At 35.7% G+C, this 21,401-nt stretch overlaps 1 protein-coding gene across 9 annotated transcripts in view; it reads right to left on the bottom strand.

The window, feature by feature from the left end:
• The window catches only part of retn (retained), a 169,359-nt gene that overhangs the window by 40,402 nt on the left and 107,556 nt on the right, over positions 1-21,401 (bottom strand). The gene's annotated exons all lie outside the window — the stretch shown is intronic.

Below are 21,401 nucleotides of genomic sequence, written 5' to 3'. Positions count from 1 at the left end.
AATAGCTTATACACATCGAGTCTTTGATTGATATGGTCAGTCAACATTAAAGATCATTTATCATAAAAATAATTAGGCGGAATAAATGTGGTTTTCTTTGATTTGGCTCGAGGGCCGGTCATTAAAACGTCGATACGCATTTAAAGAGCGGAATTAAAAATCCGACCCGTTTTGATTAAAACATTTGTTTTGTTTTCGTTACAAATTAGTCGATTAATAATCGCTGAATAAAATTACGATTCGAGCGAGGAACATTAACAAAAGGCAGCATAAATTGTTGCTGATTTTGATTTATGTTGCGTTCAGGATAATTAAAACGATGTTGCTTGCTCATGTCTTTAGAAGTGTTAGAACTTTGAATTATGATGGTACTCAAGCACACCAGATGAGAAGTTTTCAAAAAATTAAGCAAATAGGAGCGCAAATAGATAATGCGCGAATGTAATTCACGGGTCAAATGAAAAACGTGAGTGGGGATAAAGCCCACTTCTGAATGGATTCTTTGAAGGAGCTTTCGCAAGAAATTACAGGAAAATTGATTATTGAGGAAGAGGGTAGGATCATTTTCCAAGGAGCTCTTGTATAGTTTTGCGTTCTCTGGTGGTAACGGCCTTACGAGAGCTTAAAAATGTTCTTACAGTTTGTAGTTCCCGTTGACGATCGAACATTACGCTGCGAGCGAGAGAGAGAGAGAGACAAAGAGAAAGAAACTGAAGAAGCCTCTGATCCAACTGGAACCGAGCATGAAAACAACACATTTGTATTCCTCCTCGGACAACATCGACGCATGTTTTTGGTGTTAAAAAAAAAACATAAAAAACTGAAGATATTGCATATGAAGGAAAAGTATAATTTAAATGACGTCCCAAAGCAGATCCCGTTTCACAATTTAGTTTAAAAAAGTGCTTCTTTAAACTTGTTGACGAGGAATGAGGAAAACGGAAGAAACCCAGAAACATTCGGACTTGAATAGGACACAAAAATTATTAATAAAAATCGCGCAGAAGAGAAGAAAAGTGTAGAAGCAGTATAAAAGGGCGTGAAGAGCGAGAGGCGGAGAGTGCCAGTGAGAAAGAAACAGAGGAGGACGAGAGGGTCAGAGAAGGAGCAAGAGATTTTGGACAGGATTTCGATGTTTGGTTCCAACACGTGTTCATATATGAAGTTTGTCTAATTTGTAAAACGTACCGCTGTGAAAATCCTTATCGATTTTCATAAACTACCTAACGATCCGTCATCATTCAGATGTGTTGCTCGCAGGTTGCCGATAGTCGATTTTCTTCCTTTCCCGGGAGTGTCCGAAATTCGGGGTTCCGAAGGAAAAAAAATTAAATTAAATTGAAATTTTAGTACCACGACTAGCACTAATGCGGAACATTCTTGGTTTCGCACCCATGCAACAGCTATAAGTGAAACAAACGTCCCAGGAACTGGAAATAAATTCCCGTCTGCGTATACCATAAAAGAAGTATAAAAATAAGTACTAATTTAAATCCTGATCCACCGTGAGCTTTTACGACAAAGTTGGTACGTACTCTGGTCACAATGTCGACGATCCGAGTGGTCGTCGTCTAAATGTGTGACAGACTGTAAATAATAGCTAAGTCAACACTTCTCCATGGCTTGCTGCCTTATGACCAAGGTAAAGTCTGTGCACCTGTGCACAATTAGAAGAACTTAATACATTTTTATAGTGTCCATTTTAAGCTGTAGCCAATTATTGTTTCCTTTTTTATTTGCTCATCGCATTTGCCATTGCCATCGGTTAACATGTTCCGCGATGCTATTAGATGACTCATTTAAATGCACTTGCTTAGACGACTTCGAACTTCGTTGTTAGAGCTCGTCAATTTCAAGAAAACACTTCTTGTTTTATGGCTCAATTAAGATTTAATTAATTTTCCTCATTTAATCGAGATTGAAACGTAAATATTTACGCTAAGTGGCACGTACGTCTTTATCGAGTGTCGTTCCAGATGCTGAAAGTCTTGATACGGAGTCGTTAAGAGCGAGACAAACACGTGTTCCCAGTTCCCACCGTATTTAATAATTTCGATACCATTCTGCTCTATAAATATTCATGTTTCGTCGCCTGCATCAACCACCTGCGAGACCAGCTAAGTTGGTAACTAAAAACAATCGATCAAAACAATAAGAAACGTTGTTGACAGTGTGCTCGTCGGTCGAGCTGATCGGAACGAATGGACCAAATGGGAATAAGGCACGTTTTCAGGAAATATAAAATCGTAATTAATCGTTTTTGAATATAAATGAAAATGATCTTTCGGAGAATCGAGTAATGGAAAAGTTTGGAAAAGGTTTCGGGATGTTATGTGGCGGTAGACAAAACCGTCTGATTGTCGACGTTAGTCGCGCAGAACGCAGGAGCAGCTACCTGTGGTATCGGCATGTTTACGTGGTGGATTTACCCCCTCCCCCATGCTCACTTTTTAGCAAATTATTACTTTTTTACGATTCAAAAGCGGCACTAAACACGACAAAAAAATACTATATTTTGACGTTTGTTTATTTTTTTAAATGACGCTTATGTCGCCGGTGGCACAAAATTGACGATTTTTTTAAATTTAAATATTAGTCGAGTGACACCTCAAACTGAAGCTCTCTCAAAGCTACATGTTCAACAGTGCATTGCGATTCAAAGTCTAACGATGGGTTTTTGAGAAAAATTAGTATAAACTTGCTAAAAATTGCGATACAAACTCGGTAAGCGAAAAAACTTTGTCGATAGGAAATGGCGGTGTTTCGATTTGTGCCCACATACAGTTTTTGGCTATTTTCATTTATCTTATTATAGTTTTAGCTAATCAAAGACTGTTTGTGAGCAAAAAATCTAAAACAAACCTATTTCCTATTAACAAACAAGTTTTTTTCCATTTTTTACGTACCATTTAATTGAGTTTGTATTGCATTTTTTTATCAAATTTATAACTGTTTTAGTCAAAAACTGAACGATAGATTGCCAATCACAGTACATCATTCGATGTACTTTCGAAAGACTTTTAATTTTAGGTGTCACTTGACTCATATTTCGTTTTTTTAAATCCGCCATTTTGCGCTACCGCTGACGTAAGCAACATAAGATAGTATTTTTTGTCATATTTTGTGTATTTAATGCTGCTTTTGAATTAGAAAAAAATAATGTGGTAAAAAGTGAAGGGAAAAAGGGAAGGGTAAAGGGGGGTAGAATCGCACGGTTTATCAGCCTAGAAACCTAACAACCGACTGTTCATTTTCTCAAATCAAGAGCAAACCTTAGCAAATCCACCATTTTTGCCTGAAGTATTATCACAACATACAGTGTAGTATTTTTAGCCAGAATAAATTTGGAATCTACTTGACGTTTGTTTTTTGCTAAAATTGTTTAAATACGTAAATGTTTATTTTACTCGATACACTTTTTGGTAGTGTTTTGACATAATAAATGTTAACCCCTCAGCTAGGGTGATAGGTAACGTTAAAAGTTTAAATGGAAAAGGGGTTCAAGTGATACATGATTTGAAAGATCTTTTCAACCGGACTTTGCATCATATTACTCTGACATACAACTCATCAGTTTAGATTGGATACACGTCAGTTTTTACTAAAAAATATAGTGTGTATTCGAGTTTAAATCCTGTTAAAAACTTTTGTACTATTAATTTTACGAGAAAAAAATGTATTTTTCACAAGTTCTGCATGGTTGTAAACCTAAAACTAAATAATCGGACATCAAATTATTAGGAGTCGTATACCAGTTTTCTCAAAAACATGGGCTTTGTTCACGAAAACTTCACTATTGTTAGTTTCAATGAGGCACACTTATCTCTTGTTTACGAAAAACATAATAATTTTTTCTCTTAATATGTTTTCATGACAATGGCGCAATTTAAATGCGTAATTAATGTATAACAATTTACTTTGCTAATAGGAAGATACAAAAAGTTAATAATTCTCATAATTATGAAGGAGTAGTTTAGTTTTTCATTTCACTAATGCCTGTACATGGCAACCCTCTCTTTTAAAGCTTTTAATCGTTTTCGGACAGTGAAGTTTGATGTATTATATTTATTTTACAAGAAATATGGTTCTAACAAAACGGTACCTCGTGTCACAGTGCGTTTGCTACTAGAGAATATCTTCAAAATATTTGCAATGGAAAAGTACCTAATCGACATCCAAATATTATTTGCCCCGCTAGATTTCCAGACTTAGTCCATGTGAATTATTTCTCATATTGCTTCTTAAAACCGAAAATCTACCAGCATAGGCCGTTTCAAGATGTTAATCATTTGGAGAGGATCATTTCGGAAGTATGTCAGGAAATTACTCCAAATATGATAAAATATATGTTAAAAATTTGATTTTAAACAGAGAGTGAATATGTCAATGCACTAGTGGAACGACTTGAAATTAATCATTTCTTCTAGTCTAGAATTTACACTACATTCATATTGCGATGTGACCTTCCGCAGGCGTAAGGGTTCAGTGAGAATGTGTTCTACCACTGAAACCCAAAGGAATTGCGTGATATCTCTATAGAGCAACAAGGAGCTGTTTCACTCATGCGTAATAGCCGATACCAAATGCATCAAAATCGTTAATTTTCCCCAAACCAACTTCGACTCGACCTCTTTCAATCCAACACACAAAGTTCATCGACTGTTTATTAGAACATTTACCATTTCCAAGCCCAATAGCCGAAGATTGGCTTATAAACCGTCGCTCCCCACGGAGATTTACAATTGGAAAAGCAATGCAAATTGCTCGGCCAATAGAAAAACGACCCAAACGACTTCCATCAACTCAACAGCACTATAACCGAGGCTTAAATCACACATAATGCACAACAATGTAATACAGAGATGTAATTGTTGGTGGACGTACATAAGTGGGCACCTACGCTTCGAGCACGTTCTTCCAGTAAATATTCCTTTTTTTATTCGTCTTTATTATGTTTTGTTACGATTATAGGTTTATTGTTGTGAGCCTTGAGTACCCGGCTCGAAGTGTGGGAAATTGTGACGTTTCGTACTTTGTATGGCCGGTTTAATTATGCTAACCGAAGACAGGTCAGGGGCTCTCTTTATTGTGTCCATAGTTGGTTTCTGCCCGACATGGAGACTACCCAACGGTGGTTTATATCGAAACAGTCGTTGACTTAATACTAATTTTTGAAAACGCAAAAATTAATGAATTAAAAAGAACACTTGAAAGTCTCAACAGAAAAATTAATTTGCTCATAAATTGCAACCATCACGCTACAAAATAAAAAATACTGTTGATAAAATCAACGAAGGTGAAACCGAAGTTCCACAGACAAAAATAAATCCCTCTTGTGTGCCGAACGCTTTAAGCTCCTCGGAAAACCCTAAATTTCATAAACATAATTAGGATTTGTTGAATGAATTGTACGACAACTATTTTAACAACTCACTAGACCACACGTACAAACTAATTACCCACACAGAATACGACAAAGTGTTAGTTCACATCGAAAATACGACACAATAAAAAGACAAATGCATCGTTAACAATACAATTTGAATGATATGGAAAAAAGCACCTCTTTCAAAAAATAGACTGAACAATGCACAAACCTAAAATTCCAGACCTCTTACTGCATTGCGGGTGCAAAGTAAAATTAAATGCTTAACAAAAAAGAAATTTCAGGAACGGATCCAAAAATATACAATAATATATCAATTTGGCTTTAAACCGAAGTACTATACTATTCACTCACTCTTAGTTTTGACGAACAACATACAAACAACATATTTCAACGGTAGACAATCAGCAAGTCTATTTATGAGCATTAATAGGGCATATGACAACGTCTGACACAGTGGTCTGCTTGATAAATTATACCAACTTGGAACACCAAAATACCTACTTTATGTTATCAAAAGCCTGTTAGAAAACAGACAACTTGAAGTACTAAGTGAAAACACTCGTTCTTCCCTTTTTTGCTCCTGAACAAAGACCCCTTCAGGAATCGCCATTTTTATCATTCCTGTATAACGTTAACTGCTATAATAGGTGTAACCGTAACTTAAAGCACAAAAAATAAACTAAAAATAGCCAAAATTGCATGCCTATTGCAATACGTTGACGGTGCGATGCTTATTGTACCCAACGAAACAACTAAGAAAATGATAGGAAGACCTCAAACACTAATGGACAACGCAACAGTATAGTTCCATAAATGGATGCTGTTACCAGATGTTACTAACAAGCAACTTCTACCCCAAATTATCGCGTTAAAGTAGAATCGACAGCAACAACCCTAGACAATCACACAATTGAACCAAACGTAAAATACTAAAAACGGACAGAATATTCTCAATCGCTGACGTACATAGATAAAAGGATTGTTCTGAGAACAAAAATTCCATCGAAGATGTATAAATCCATCTGTAGATCATTATTAGGCTAATGCCATGGAAAACACTAAACCATACAGGCAAATACGGGAACAGATTACGCTAAAGATGATTACAAAGATTCATCCAACTGTCATACATAATAAAAATAACAAAAAAATACAACAAATTCACACAAAATGGAACGACATTCATCGCAAAGACCAACTGGTTTTTCTGGAAACAATGTTTATTACATTATTTCCAGAGAAAAAGAAGAGAGATCCAAAAGTTCTGCATGAATTCGACAAAAATTCAAGGAAATATTTTCATAAAAAATGTAGGAACATGTCAAATATCGCTTTTGTTACGTATTTTTTACGTAACGGACACGTATATAGGGTTGCCCATGTACTAGAAGAATATACTTTAAAAAAATTTTCTTATGGCACTCCATGTATATTAAAACGTTTTTGAGTTCTTTGAAAAGTCCTGAACATACTTCATGTAAGATTCTCATGTCTAAATTCAACAGTTGTTGAAATACTTGCGCAATATGACAATTAGAGTGGCCTGCTAGATCGCCAGATCTCACCCCTATGGACGTTTTTATGGGATTATTTCAAACGTAGCGCGTATTTGAATGAACCCAACAACATAGATGCATTAAAAAATAAAATTACTCAAGAAGCTCAAGAAATACCTCCTCAAATGATAAAAAAAGTTCGTTGTTGAGGTGTGTGAATTGCGGCTTGCCCGCTGTCGGGAAGTGACCAAGGCGTAGTTCGAACTTTTCCATTTTCTGTGATTTTTTCGAAACATTGGCGGCTTTAGTCATGGGTGTGTTAAACGAAATAGGTTTAGGATTTTTCATAGGGGTCGAAAAAGTCGTAATATACATGGGGTTCCGTATGAAAAAAGTTAAAAATTACATTTTTCCACGACGCAGGTAATCCTATATACAGGGTGAGTCTTAAGTAATGGGGCACAGAGCAACGATGGATTTATGGCATAAAAATAATGCAATATAGCTAAATTTATGTTATACCAAAAGTTGAAAATAACTGAGACACAGGGTGCCAAAGTTGAAAAATTAAATAAAATTTTCTTTAATATCTCTGGAACAGTTCGGGCGAATTTCACGAAATTTCTTATATAGGGGTTTTTGGAGATGATCAATTCAAATTTATCGACGATTTCGGTGTATCTTCTAGAGGGTGCCACAATCGACAATTAGGAGTCATTTAAGCCATTTAAACTTTTTTGTGCCACGGCGTATGTCATTTTGTCCTCATAAAATTTGTTCCCCTGCCTTTTTTTTTGTTATTGTTAAAATATTCGTTTGGAGTTTAAATAAATATGTCAATAGAAGACCAACTACGATATTAAATTGTTTTCATATAATCTTTGTGCTTTTTTAACAATACAAAAAAATTATGTTGTTACATGTCAACAAGTAGAAAAAAATGGGAATTTAAGTTATTTAATTGAATTCCTCGAAAACCGTTGCTCCTAACGACACCAATAAGGTATAACTTTTTTAACTAAAAAAAACTAAAAAAATCCATTGTTGCTCTGTGTCCCATTACTTAAGACTCACCCTGTAAATTTCTGTTCCATCGAAAGGTGCACGACTAAAAACAATATTTGACTTCTAGCATTTTCATGAAAATAATTTCTCTGAATTGTTAACGACGTTATATGCGACTTTCGGCCCTCACGTGGAAAAATGCGGAACTAAAAGCAATACTTAACGTGTACCAGTATTTCCGTCAAAAACATTTCCTCCATTTTTTAACAAATTTATGCGAGACTTCTGCTCCTCTATGTACAATATTTTTAATGATGTACATAAATACCGTATTATTGACTATTATTCTGAAAGCATATGCTTACGCCATCCATTACAACGCTAAATCAATGGAAAAATTTCATTACATTATTACACACTGACTTAGGAAACGCAACTGCACAACTCCCAAATGACACGTATTAGGATAATTGTCATCATTATTATTTTATATAGAGGCTCATTGTCTCTTTACTGACACGCGAATGGAAGAAATTAGAGTCTTCATCTTTGATATAAAACATGTTTCTCCTTCGGCTTGTTATGAACACCGTTCATTGATTGGACGATAAGCATGTCTTATAAAAGCAAGTGCGGAAAGACCAATTAAAAGGAGGAGTTACAACTTTATGGGCTGCCATGTTAATCAGCAAAGGTGTTTCGTATCTGCGCTAACAGCGTCTATAAGGTCTCAAATTAATGCTTCTGTAGATGTTCGCAGATTGAGATTACGGTTAATGGCTAATGCTTACGAAGAGGTTTGTTTTATTGCGTTGGAGAAACGTCCAAAAATAATTTTGAATCAAAAGAGCAAATGTCAGCTACAGGGTTCGAGCTATTTCGGAACTTTATTATTAGTTATAAAATAGTTTTAAGATGTCTATTAAAATTTTGTGAGTTGTGAAAGAATACAGCTGTTGGCTTACTTTGAACAGAGTTCCAGCTTCATCTCCTTATTTCACTATGGGCAGCGTAAGTGGTAAAAATTTGGAAACGTATTTTGTCTAAGTTGCGCAAATGGTGACATTTGATGATCAAAACCGATGACTAAACGGGTCGCATTTCGCAAATAGTTAATGAAAGTCCTTTTCGTAACTCAGTTGAGAAATGGTGTGGTAGAGGTACAAATACAGGGTTATTCAGATTCGACGCTCATAATTGAGATCTCAGTAACCATAAGAGATACGAGGTGGGTTAAATTGGGGCGAAGTTGTACAATTTGGAGCTCAATAAAATGCCCTTTCAAAATTTCGGTTTTTTACAGATATCTCCGGAAGTAATCTGAATTTTCCAAATTTTGAAAGGGCATTTTATTGAGCTCCAAATTGTACAACTTCGCCCCAATTTAACCCACCTCGTATCTCTTATGGTTACTGAGATCTCAATGATGAGCATCGAATCTGAATAACCCTGTATAGGACGCAACTCGAATATACTTGACTACGTCCCATTTCCCTCTGATGTCTTTATCGTCCAGTAAAATTAGGTAAAAAACACGTCGTGGATTACTTCCCAGGTAACGCTAGCGATTCCTCGTGATTTTTTATTTAAAAAAAACCTGAGAAAACCGAGTATAAGTTGATTTCCTACAGCGAAATTGTTAAGGATCTCAAAACTTAGAAGGGAAAGTACTGCACACACTGGAAACTAACACGAAGGACTTTCTTGACGTGTTCTACCAGTAAAAAGCAAATTAAATTCGAGTAAAAATTGCACATTGTACGTCGACTATGGTAAAACGTTAAAACGTCATGGAAACTTCACAAATAAACTCAGAAATAATGGCGTAAATAAACCTGAGGCCCTAAATTTAGTAATGGAATCCTTTTTCAAAATGTGAATTTGAAGATGTTTAAAAATACTTGGAGCCTGATTCTATAATGAAGGGAGTAAAACATTTTCCAAGGGATAATGTGAAAATATTGTGCATTAATATTGTAAATTAATTATATTAGCTAGAAATGTTTTAATGGGCCATATTGACGTCGTTCCTCGTTAAACGGTTTGATGCTGTTTCAATATTAAGTCAAGCATTATTTCAATTTCAATTAATTCCTTTTTCAAGTCCAGTTATCTTTAACATCTAATGCTTTTACTGGACCATTATTATAGTTGATAAACTGAAGGCACACTTTCAGTTGATCATGGTTGATTTTGCGTGATACACCTTGGATAGGCTACACACAGGCAGCTTTGCCAAAGATAATTTTTTGCCATCTTCTATGTTAAAACATTGAGCTACCGAGATTAACTACCGTGTTAAGTAACATGAGAGCTTTCTCGATTCATGAAAGATGAAACGCACCGAAATCACTGCAAATGAAAAAAATCAAAATTACATTAGAATTCGACTTAATCTAGAAGACGGGATATCCAGAAGGGACGGTAGTGGTAATAACCTTCGTAGGTGATACTGAAGTATTAGAAACAACTAAAATAACGGCATTGCTACCATACAGAATGGACGGAGCTCTACAGAATAGACTTCGCAATTGAAAACATATATTACAAATAACAAATAAGAACTTACAACGTCTACCATTAGAGAACGGTAAGAAAGCTGTAACAACTAACAAGACAAATACCATACACGGAGGTCGCTAAACCACCTGAACTAGTGCTGTAAAATGGTCTCTGAGAGAGAAAGATGGAGTAAAGACCGTTGGTTTGAGTGGATGCCAACCCGACACTATGTGAGAGTCCAAGATTTGAGGTTAGTTCGATTGCCTGGCAAAACATGCTAGTTTTCTCTGTTCAAAGATTCTCTGGTTATCAGAGCCTTAGGAACAGTAGATTAGTTTCAATTTATTATGAAGCTTATATCACAATTTTCTACTTTTTCACAAAAGATCAATTATTTTGTTAGAAATATAATTCCTTTAGTCTATGGCTTCTATGGTTTACGTTTTCTTCCTAAAAAGTTCACACTTTCAGATTTCACTGTTGAGATTGTTCCTCTTTCCTAACTGACCCGTGATGTTTCCCGTTCCTTGATTATTATTGTATTCGATAATTTCCGATTAATTCGGACTCGGAAAGATTTGATTTAAAATCAAGTAAAACAGCAGTTTATTATATAAAAAAAAATGGTATGTATTATAGATAAAATTATCAAGAATCTTTAATATGAGCACCAACACAACAGCTTCCACAGCATTACCTTCTGAAAGTCTGAACATTAAATGCGTACATCTGTATACACCTCGTTGCTAAACTCCAAAATGTTATTAAAATAGCTCATGTTGGGGACATTGAAGGTTAACATGGAAATTTTTGACGATTTTAGGTGTAATATATCCCTTTTTTTTATAATAAACCGCTACCTTATTTGATTTCAAATTTTTGGCATGTTTCGTGCTTCTTGATAATAAAATGTGATATTCTCAAAAACGGTGCCAAATATCAGTTAAAAAAACGATTTATTTTATGTCGCAAAATTACGAAAAAGTCAAATTATGAAAAAAAAACTTATTTCGTCAGTTCACTAAAAAAATTAATGGATCTAAACGAGAAATTTCGACTTCCCTTGTATAAGGAACATATTTGAAACCCCTGTTTGCATATAAAGACAGGCACGACTATGAGTTATTTAACCGTGCAACTTTCATTGTCACCATGATAATTTTTTAAAAGTTACAGTAAATATACTTTTTTAACTTCTTACTTCGAGAGCGATTAACTTGGTAACGAAGGCCGCCAAGAATTTTTTTTATACAAAGTACTGTCATTATTTCAGCCTTCTCTAGAACTCCTAGAATCTATGAAGTGACCTTTCCGGAAATCCCGTATATTGACCATACTGACCTTAAGTATTTCTCGTGGACAGTTTTTGTTGGAAAATTTCGAGTTAATTCAAGTTTAACCGGCCATATTTGAAACCTAGAGTACCTCAACTTATAAAAACTCCCGCTTAGTCGTCTTTAAAGACCTCGTTCTTGAATTCTTTCCAAAATTTAGCTAAATAATTCAGCCGATTTGGGTAATTTTTTCACTCGCGTGCGCACGCATTTTATCGGTACTACTTGATTGTCCAAGTATTTGACCATGAAACTTCTCGCTTGTACCGATATTTTAATGTTCCATACGTGAAACTTGCCTTGGTCACACTCTCAGCACAACTCGCGTGGCTTGAAAATCGAATACTGGATGAGTCCTTACATCTTCAAGATACTGTCAAACAAGGACGATAAACCAAGTGACACCTTTCCAGCTTACCGCAGTCTCTTTGAGATACAATTTCTTGAGAAAAAAGTTGGGAAAATCAAAGTTAATATTACCTGAGACCTGCAAGCCTTAATGTGTCATATCGAACTTTCAAACGTAAAATTTCAGAACCGTCGAGGCATAATTAACATAACCAACCTGAACTGCAACCTCCGTAAAGCTCGCAATATACGTATAGGCGTGTAACACCCCGTATGCAGTTAACGCACATCTCGCTCTGGAGATTCTCCTAAAATAAGGTCACATCTGAACGACTTTGTAAAGAGAAAAACATAGAGAAAAAGCTGAAGTACCTAATTCTAGAATAATTAAGTTTACCTCCCAGACAGCTCTTTCGATATTAGAATCTCGAAATGTCAAATGAGCCAATGATTGATGACAACTGCATTTATAATTAGCGGACACTTCCGGTTTGTTTGTGTTGGCAGCCCCTTGATAAACGTGCTCGTCACTCACCGACACTCTGTATAACGTCTTATTGCCAGCTCCACATATGCTGCCGGGATTCACCCCGCTTGTCTTGTGCGCTTCAGTTCTTTGTCTGCGGATTCTTCACAATCCCAAGATGATTATGCAAAATACATGATGATATGTCACCCAAATTAGCTGGCGCCCGTCAAATTAGATCAAATAACTGCCAAATTAACGATTTCTTATGATATTATATGCTGAGTCACATAGTTGCTATAGCCGAGTCACCTCATTCGGTTTCTTGAAACAGTAGCCCAAGACCGATTATACCAAATTCAATAACGACTTAATGAAAGACCCGTTGGTATACAAATTTTGATACAGGGTCCGATGATGATGGTGTAATTTTGTGGCAAGGTACCTGTTTCTGCTACCGCAACTCGTGTTTATCTGAAATCGCTCCACGCCAGGAATGATTTATTTGAATTTAAACGGTTTATTACGTGGTAATTTTTGAAATTGCACCGTATAATTTAAATGATACGTTACAGCACTATAATGATCCGAATTAGAACGAATTCCCGGTAAATTATTTGAAATTTTAAATCTTATTTATTTTATTTTAAACCGTTCATTGTTTTCTGCTACAAATAAGTAGAGTACCTTGCGCCATGTGGTACTGGGCGAAACCTCCAGAACCTGAATTCGATTTTGGTGCCTCAAGCAAGGATAAGATCGTAAATTAATATATTTAAGTTAGGACATAAATCTGGGGAACATTAAGTCACATTTTCATAATTGCATTTGGAATAATGTTCGAATGTGCCCCGGCTGAAACCGCTCTCAACGACGACCAATTTTACGACTTGTATCGGCCAGAGAAGCGCGAACCCCTGGTGGATTTGTTTTGGCAGATGTGCTCGCTCGGTGTCTTGTTAATCTGAAATATATCAGGTGAAAGGAGAACTTGAATATTGGATTACGTGCACTCGGGGAGTAAAATATTACTCGTATTTTAATATACGTTTTCTGAAAGGTCTTGGGAATAGGGTAAGTCCGTGGATGTTCCTAACATTTAAGTGTACATTCTCGTTATAAGTCATTCATGAAGGCCATAAGATGTTTCAGATACACTTCGAGCCCTATTTCGATCCTAAAACTTAAAATGTCCTCGTTGCTCGTTGATCGCTCAGTTTAGGGATAAATTGAAATATACGATCGTCAACATGTTAGCTGTCATCAACTAGATTGAGTAGAAGATATAGCAGAGACACAAAAGTGCTCAGTTACGGTTCTCTTCTGGTTTTCGAGATTTAGAAGTGAATTCTGGAACACACCGTACGTGCACATGCTCGCTTACTTCTTCTAGATATATTATCGTTTTATGTTCGTCTCCATTCACTCTTCTCTCGGATGTAATAATTTCCGATAATGAAGGTTAAAAATCCGGATGATGAAAAGAACCAACATTATTGATATTACATGAATTGGTAAACAGGCTGACAATGTATTGCAGCTTGTTGGTGAGTAACCAGAAAATGCCGGTAGAAAATTCAAAGCCCCATGTTGCACGTTGGAAGTAATCTGATTCATGGATCTAGATGGGAGTTGAGTTGTACAAGAAAACAAACCATCGTTTCTGTTAATACATTGAGTTTTTTTTCTGTTGATTCTATTTTATGACAATATTCCAAACCCGGTATATTTTGCTGGAACTTTAACTTTGAGATTAGCGATGGTGAATAGAAGGACTTTAAGAATGTTTCGGACAAACGCTTTTATAATGTATCATTTTGGCTTCGTAAGCAAAAGGGGAATAAACCAAATTTGATATTTTTATTGTTTTTAAACTTAAATCAACTAAAATCTTTGAATCCATAATAACAATGCTCACCTACAGCAGTACGGCATTTAAACGAACCAGAGAAGCTTCTCTCAGGTAAGCCAATTTATGGTACCAGGTCTGTAAATATGAAACCGGAATTTGCCTCCAAATATCCCTAGTGGTCAATATAGGTACTACCTTATCATGTTGTTAGGGTACTATATCTCTTATTTACATCTGAGAATGATTTTCAAATCATAACAATACAGGTTCAATACTGCAGTACAGTTTGCAATAGCTCTGAGTATGTCGAATTTTGTGCCTACAAATTACGATTTGCCGACAGCATTGATTTTCTGTTACCAATTGAAAAAAACGGCTGCAGATTCACATCGCATGCTTGTTGAAGCTTACGGTGAACAAGCATTTGGAAAATCACAGTGCTATGAGTGATTTAAAAAATTCAAAAGTGGCAATTTTGACGTCGATAACGAAGAGCGTGGAAAACCACCGAAAAAGTTGGAAGACGGCGAGTTGCGAGCTTTGTTAGATGAGGACGATAGTCAAACGCAACAACAATTAGCGAACCAATTAAATGTGACACGAGAAGCCATTTCCATTCGTTTGAAAGCTACAGGAAAAATTCAGAAGATTGGAAAATGGGTTCCACACGAACTCAATGAAAGACAGCAGGAAAATCGAAAAACCACTTGCCAATTGTTGCTTACCAGGTATAACAGAAAGTCATTTCTTCATCGAATTGTGACTGGTGACGAAAAATGGATCTATTTCGAGAATCCCAAACGTAAAAAATCATGGGTAACTCCAGGCGAACCATCAGCATCGTCAGCAAGACCAAATCGATATGGACAGAAAACAATGCTCTGTGTTTGGTGGGATCAAAAAGGCGTAATTTACTATGAGCTGCTAAAACCTGGAGAAACAGTTAATACTGAACGTTACCGACAACATGTGATGGACTTGCATCGAGCTTTGCGTGAAAGACGACCAGAATATCAAGAACGGCAACACAAGGTGATATTGCTTCATGATAATGCACCATCGCACACTGCAAAACTGGTGAAGGAAACGATTGGGACGTTTCATTGGGAAGTACTATCGCATGCGGCTTATTCACCCGACTTGGCACCATCCGATTATCACTTATTTGCATCGATGGGACACGCTCTTGCAGATCAGCACTTCACCTCTTACGAAACAGTTCAAAAATGACTCGATGAATGGTTTGCCTCAAAAGAACAGTTCTTCTGGCGTGGCATCCACAAATTGCCAGAGCAGTGGGAAAAATGTATACGTAACGATGGGAAATATTTCGAATAAAATATTTTTTATAATTATTGAGCAGCTAAGTTATACTTTTTATTAAGAGATTCCGGTTTCATATTTACAGACCTGGTAAGACGCAACTGGAAAATGGCGATTGAAATAATACATGTGGCAAGTTGCTGAATTTGGCAATATAAATTTTTAATTGAGGACAACTAATTTTAAGTTATTTGTCCAAAAAAAATTGAGGTGATAAGAGTGGGTGGCCCCCTTTTACTTTTACTACGTCTGTTCCTGTTTCCACAGCAAATACTATTAGGATAGAGTAGTTTACTCTTCCCTTAACTTTTAAGCAGCACCGTGGAAAATTTGACTACCACCGCACCCATAAATAGAACTTTTAGTTAACTATGGAAAGAACTAAGCAATATTAGTTGCTTTCACGCATATCCCCATGTTTCCAGTGTTTTTCCGAAATGTCTTGCCAACTTTGCGTGATTTCATGAATTATCTGATATTTTTTTAAAATTGATGTTTGCGAAAGTTAACAATAGAGAGTAGCTGAGAAAAAACGGGTCCCTGATTATAGACGCCGGGAACACATGTTATTACTTACTTGCTTTTAGAAAGACAAAAGTCTGATTTGAGATAACAAAAAAATCAATGTTTTTCGATTGTAAAATGTTGTGTTGGGCAATGGAAACGTTAAGAAAATAACACGTGCATGTCAAATTATCAAATCACTCAAATCAAATGTAAATTTGAAAGAATGAAGGTTCGAAACCTCTTGTCAAAGGAATAGATGGCGAATTTTAGTTAAAGAACTATCGATTACCCGAAATAGGCCAACCTACAGTATCCTCTGTCAAAATCGTTCCTATTCCCGAGTAGTTTTTGCAACCATATGAACCGGTGAAGATACAAAACTGAGCATGAAAGTTGCCAATCGCGCTCTGCTGGTCCTCGCTACCGTCACAAAGAGGCCGTATCATGCTCTATCATTTTCTATACGTTGAACAATGAAAAACGGCCAAATTGGTGTTCCAGTGCAAATGAAAATTTTAGAAAAATAAGGCATTATTCGCAACGTTATCGAATTCTAAGGTACGCTGATTGGCGAACAACGTCCAATCAAAGGCGATGACGACGATGACGTCATTAAGAATATCTTACTCAAACTAACGGAGGTCCAATGCTTCAATTTAAATTGCCGTTCATTGAGCGCTCAAGTGCCCCAAACGTTCACTTGAACAGTGCTCACCATCATTTTTTTTTTTTTAATGTAACTTTTTGGTTCCACTTCCGATATGCCCTATGCAGGCCCACGGTAGTTTACTCGCATGGGTTCCTTGCATATTCATTAATTTATACTTTAAGCACTTAATGACGCTTTTTTGTTCCATCAGGCATACACGCGACCTGTTCGAACTTTTCATTCCCACCAATTTAATATCACTCCTTAGGTATTAAGGTACACACACAAAGGCACCATTGATATCCCTTTCGCGAACCCTAATGCGAAGTTATTACCATTTTAACTTCGAAACGCAACAATTACTTTCGCATTGAAATGCGCAAAATTGTCCTAATTATATCGTGACTTAGGGGAATCGTGCAGTTATTAAATTTATTAAAATACACACATGGACAATTGTTTCGTGGAACTTGGAAGTTCTGTTTTTTATTTAAATCTGCCACTCAGTGGCGTGGCTCTTTACCTGACATCAGACATTCTGACATCGAGTTGGATATGGGGCGTTTAAATTTAAAACACGTCGTGTAGAATGACTCTTAGGTTTTTCTGGTAAACAATTTTGTGCGTATTTTGGATTCCGTTTGTCGGAGGAGAGATACAATAACACCGCCATCAAAAGAAACAAGCGCTGACATTCGTCCAGGCAAAATAAACACGGCTTAAATTGGGGAGAAAATGAACACTCAGTCTTAACTACTTTCTCTTTCGAACACACTGCACAAGGGACAATAAATCGGCTCAATCTGGAATCCAAATGTTTTTTTTGTTCAAAAGGCCACATTTTCGGAAGAAGGCAATAAAATCATTTATCAAGCCGCCGGACACGGTCAAGCTATATACCAACAATGGATCTATGTTCATTGTCCCGAAATCAACTTGTATGGAGCAGGTACTTGAAAAAACATCTTGTAAACACATTTTTAGGTCACACAGTATGAAGGGGAGTTTTTGGAATGGTTTTAATCCAATAATGCATTATAGTGAGCGTAAATTTAGCACGCTAAGCTAGCTAAGCAATTTGCATCTCATTTAGATTTGTCAAGATGCGACCTGACAGGAAATGCTAATTTATGTTCTATTCTTAGGTAGCAATAAACTTGTTATTCTTAATTAGTAGTGTGTAAGGTGTAAGTTCTTGAAAACATAAGCAGGTACTCGAGGAAATTTCCGTATTAAAGTGAATGCAATAACTCCTTAAGATCCAGCTGTAGGGGTGGCATCTTCTTCGAAATTCAAACAATAAGTAACGGTACCATTGTCATTAGGGGAGGATTTGCAAATCCGACTAAAGAACATTGTGTTTAGATTTATATTTAAAATAGAAATTCCCCTTAGTTTGCTAACATGGTAGGGGGTCGCAAATTGCCGTTTTTCGGGTTTACGACCCATTTATCAAATTGACATAAAATATATTGACTCATTGTGAAAGTTCTATTAAAACGACTTCGTCGAACTAAATAGTAAGTACCGAGTTCCGCAATTAATCAAAATAGAACTAATAGAAATATAAAAGCCATAAACCCCATAAGGATATCCCATAAGGAAGTCTATTTTCTTCTATGAAGAAAGCGATGAAATAAACTTTGCTTTGAAAATAAATACATCACTAAAAGTTGAATGCATGTGGAGATACTAGTAATAATTCTCGGGGTACAAGATGTTAAAGATATGATGTCAGCCATTCTACCAACATCACCAAATACTAAGACTCTCAAATAATTATCAAATCGGCGACATTTATGGCAACCATTGTTATCATAAGACATGTCAATTTGGAAACTATAAGTGCCTATCGAAATTATGTACAAGGTGTCGCAACAATATTGGCCTCTGCCCGTATCTATCGTAGAAAAATTCGAAACGTCCGTAGAACATTTTACATGAAAAATGTTCGTGCAATGTTCCGCAAAATCGAAATTTGATTATATACAGGGTGTTAAATTTAAAATTGGCGAGTTGTTATTAATTGCGGGGACAACCGGAAGTGGTATTTTCATGAAAATATTTTTAATCAATAGTATCTCCACTTAAGTATAAATTTCAACTTTTTCCTAATCATAGTGTCCGAAGTAAGAATAAAGGACCGTATTCCTAGGACATCTTATATATCAATCTGTGGTCGGCGTTGGTCGCTGTTGTTCACTCTTATTTTAGTTGTAATGAAAGATATACGAGGAAAGAAAATCGAAGAAAAAACAAAATTATTATTAATATTGTGAAGTATTAATAAAGAACTAGTAAGAAAATACTTAATTTTACGATAAATTAAGTTCTCAGGATAGCTATTGTAAATGTAGTAAGCCTGCATTTACTGCTAAAAATATGGTGAAAAACTTTTTTCCAGTTGGTCTGTTTGGATTCAGAACAAAGCATTTCAAAGACTTCATTTGATGTTCTACGAGCTTGGGAATTTCTCCTTATTTTCTGAGAATTGATTTTTTTGAAATTTTCTGAGCTTTCTATAGGTTTTAGAGAGGTTATTGTTTGGTGCTTCTAAGAGATATTTGCCAATTTCCAGAAACGTTTGAAAGATTTTTACTTCTTCGAGACCTAAAGTGGATCTAATTTTCTGCTCCTTTCTGGTTGAATATGGTTACAAGAATCTAGTTACAGATAAGATATTATTAACAGGAACTAAATTAAAACAACCTCCATAGCAGATACCAACGAAATGAAGAATGCGTTCAGTTACAACGAAAACTATTTTCTTTCGGAAGTGACCATCAAGTGCGCACAATGAAACTGTAGAAATTCTCATTTCTAATGAATCTTCTATACATTTTCTTTTTGTAGAAGATAGTTCAGTCCTTAAAACGACGTTTCTCTTCCACAACAACGCTTCAACCGGGCATACATACAGTTTAAATTTGATTAGCGACAGAACACTCAAATAGTCAAATTAATCAAACAAGAATTAACATCCGGGATGAAAGTCGAAATTTCAAGCATTAATTTGCTGCTTGCAAAAAATTAATGCTGATCAAGGTGTAAAACTTGAAGTTTCTCTTCTAGACATTTTGGTTGACAACCATAATAAAGAAATTTTGAAAAAGGTAAAAACCCTACAAAACCTTTTTATTTTTATTATATTATATTATTATATATATTTTATTATATAGGTTGTCATACTATATATATACAGGGTGTTTCCTAACTACTGTAAAAAATTGAAAGGCGTAATCCTCGACTGATTTTGAGTCAAAAATGTCTAATAAACATATGTCCGCAAATGCCTTGTTTCTAAGATACAGGGTGTTGACTGAAAGACGTTGAAAAAGGTTTTAAAGGTTTCTAAAGGTTTGGTGGTATTTACTAACTTGTTTATTGTTTGTTTTTTTGCTACTTCCACTACTATAAACAAGATAGTCAGTGTTATTTTGGTGTTTTACTTTCTAAAGTGAAAGAATTTAGTTCTGTCCCAAAAATCAGATTATACCTCAGTTTTGAAAATTTTTCAAATGCCTAATTACACTAATCAATAAATGGCCAATATGGTTTTTGTTTACGGCCTTGCTGATGGTAAGTGTTTGGCAGCGAGGCGCATTTACATGGAAAGGTTTCCAAACCACCAAGCTCCCAACCACCAAACCTTTTAAAACCTCTTTCAACGTCTTTGTGATACAGGATCTCTTATGAAAACTCCAGGAGGAGGAAAGCCAATAACACGTCGAACACCAGAAGTGGAGGAAGAAAGCTTAAGACGTATTGAAGAAAACCTCGGAACCCCCGGAATTGTCTTTTCTAAAATTCAAATACCCAAATTGAGTCATTTTGGAAATAAAATATCTTTTTCTTGTGACATTTCAACACCCTGTATCTTGGAAACAAGGCATTTGCGGACATATGTTTATTAGACATTTTTGACTCAAAATCAGTCGAGGATTAGGCCTTTAAATTTTTTACACATAGTTATGAAACACCCTGTATATGTTAACAAACGAATGTTCCTTTACACCGCTAATTTATAACCCTCTTCTGCCCGAATTAAGCTACCACATATGTAATATTTATTAAAAGGATGACGAATGTTAAACATTCTCTTAATTTTGGCAATCTTCAAGATCAAGAGGATCGAGAAACAACTGTGGACTGTTATTTGTTAAAAGAACTGAAAATGTTAAAAATTTTCATAATTTCCAGGATTTTTTCAGTTGCAGCAAACAATGATACGACACTGATGTTGACACGCCTCTAAGACGTGAAGATGGACCTACATATAGAAGGATTAATTCGTCACCATTCTATCCCTGAGTGAGTGTAAGATTCGGGGACTTTCAAAAACTAAAAATTGTAAATCAAAATCACACTTTTTACAAATTATTCGAGTCGCTGGTAGCAATGATGATACTTTTACTGATTTTGAGACCTACATATTCATATAGGTGTACAGGGTGTCCCTAATGGCAGTTGCTAAAATTATATCACGTATTGTAGGTGTAGAAATAGTCGAAAAGGTCGATAAAAGTCAAA

The sequence above is a fragment of the Euwallacea fornicatus genome, chromosome 24 (genome assembly GCF_040115645.1).
Source record: "Euwallacea fornicatus isolate EFF26 chromosome 24, ASM4011564v1, whole genome shotgun sequence".
NCBI classification, from domain to species: Eukaryota; Metazoa; Arthropoda; class Insecta; order Coleoptera; family Curculionidae; genus Euwallacea; species Euwallacea fornicatus.
The sequence above is the reverse complement of the archived record's forward strand: the minus strand, read 5'-3'. Positions and strand labels throughout refer to the sequence as shown.